Here is a 1605-nt window from a genome sequence, read left to right on the forward strand (position 1 = left end):
CGCTCAGCGGTGAGCAGGGAGGGAATCCACCTCAAAACAACRGTATGAGTCAGAGGAAATGCAAAAGAGGTGAGATGTAGCAGATAGCCGCACGCCTGCACAGCTCCTCTTCCACCTATGCTGGCGCTGGGACCTGCACGCATTTGGAAAGACCCGGGAATGCCAGCACGCAGCTGAAAACTGAATTTCCATTCTCCAGCCACAATCTGATTCATCACAACCACTAGCCAACTAGGTTGCTGTTGAAAAGAAACCCTGCCATTTGTTGTAATTATATTTTATTAACTGTATCTACATTAAAYGCAGGAAATTCATCAGCATTTTGTTATCACTGTTTTTCCAATATGCATTTAAAACACACTGTTGTGCTCCAAGTGTTGGCTGGTATTACTGACTCAATAGGATTTTCTCAGCGCCTTAAGCACAGCATAATGGAGCACCTTGTCTTTCAACAACTTGATGTATTTATTTTTCAAATGCAACTTAAACAATAAAGGTCAAAGCTAAAGACGCAGCAAGACAAATAGTTCTGCTTTACTTTCTTAAGTTACTAGCACTGCCAGGGCCCTGTAAACTGCCAAGGTTAAACAGAAATGAACTATTAAGGAGAACTTGCCTGAAAAGCAGGCAGAGGTGGAAGGAACGCTATATGGCACTCTGAAAAATATGATATTCATTTTCTTTGGGCACAAGGTGGGCTGAAATCAGTGACTTCTTGTGTTCTAAGCAAGAAAAAGGGCAGTCAAAGTGAGGAGGAAGTAGCAGAAAAGATCAGGGCATACGGCTGTATAACTGAGAGACTAAAACAAAAAAAATTCTCCAATACTTTCCTTCCAAATCTGCTTTAAAATAATGGAACATAAATTATGTGCAGTATTTTCCTAATTTAAAATTTTACAGTACAATCTTATTTGGCATCTACAATACATAATCATCACTAGAATATATGTTCTACAATCCTTGTGACAAGGCCTATTCTATCTCCTCTTGCTATTGCTATTTTGGGATGATTCTGAGAAATCAGAGCACGTCAAGCATTATTTTTATTAATAAAGATTAAGCATAGATGAACATTGCTTAGTGAAATCTTATTTAACTGAATAAGTAATTGCTAGAAATGACTAATACACACAATAATGTGCATCCTATCTTTACCACATAACATATCTTTATTAACATACCCTGTGCAATATGTTATCAAAAAACTATGGGCCCTGTATCAGATGAAAGAGATTTATTTAGTAAAGTAACCATTTTAAAGGAAAGTATATTTTTTAATGCTTGGACTATTTGCTGGCTTGTGATCTTAAAATACAACAGACAAGCAGGGTCTGGAGCTGGAGGAGTGCAAGGTAAAAAGTGGGTGCTGTAGTTTATGGGGTGAGGAACTCCTTCAGTAGCGTTTATCCATTTGAATCAGATCTGAAGCCTCACCATTGCACGGACAAGGTACTGCTGGAGGAGCTGTCTTCCACACGAGACGTATAGCCCAGATGTTATCCTATGTGAAACCAGCAGCACGATGAGCCACGGCTGAGAGGGAAAGAGCAACCCAGGGAAGCCACAGTTCACCCAGCAGCCCCGGGACCTAACGCAACCCGCGCA

Source organism: Rhea americana, unplaced genomic scaffold, assembly GCF_003343005.1.
Source record: "Rhea americana isolate MKP2758 unplaced genomic scaffold, rheAme1 scaffold_80, whole genome shotgun sequence".
Classification (NCBI taxonomy): Eukaryota; Metazoa; Chordata; class Aves; order Rheiformes; family Rheidae; genus Rhea; species Rhea americana.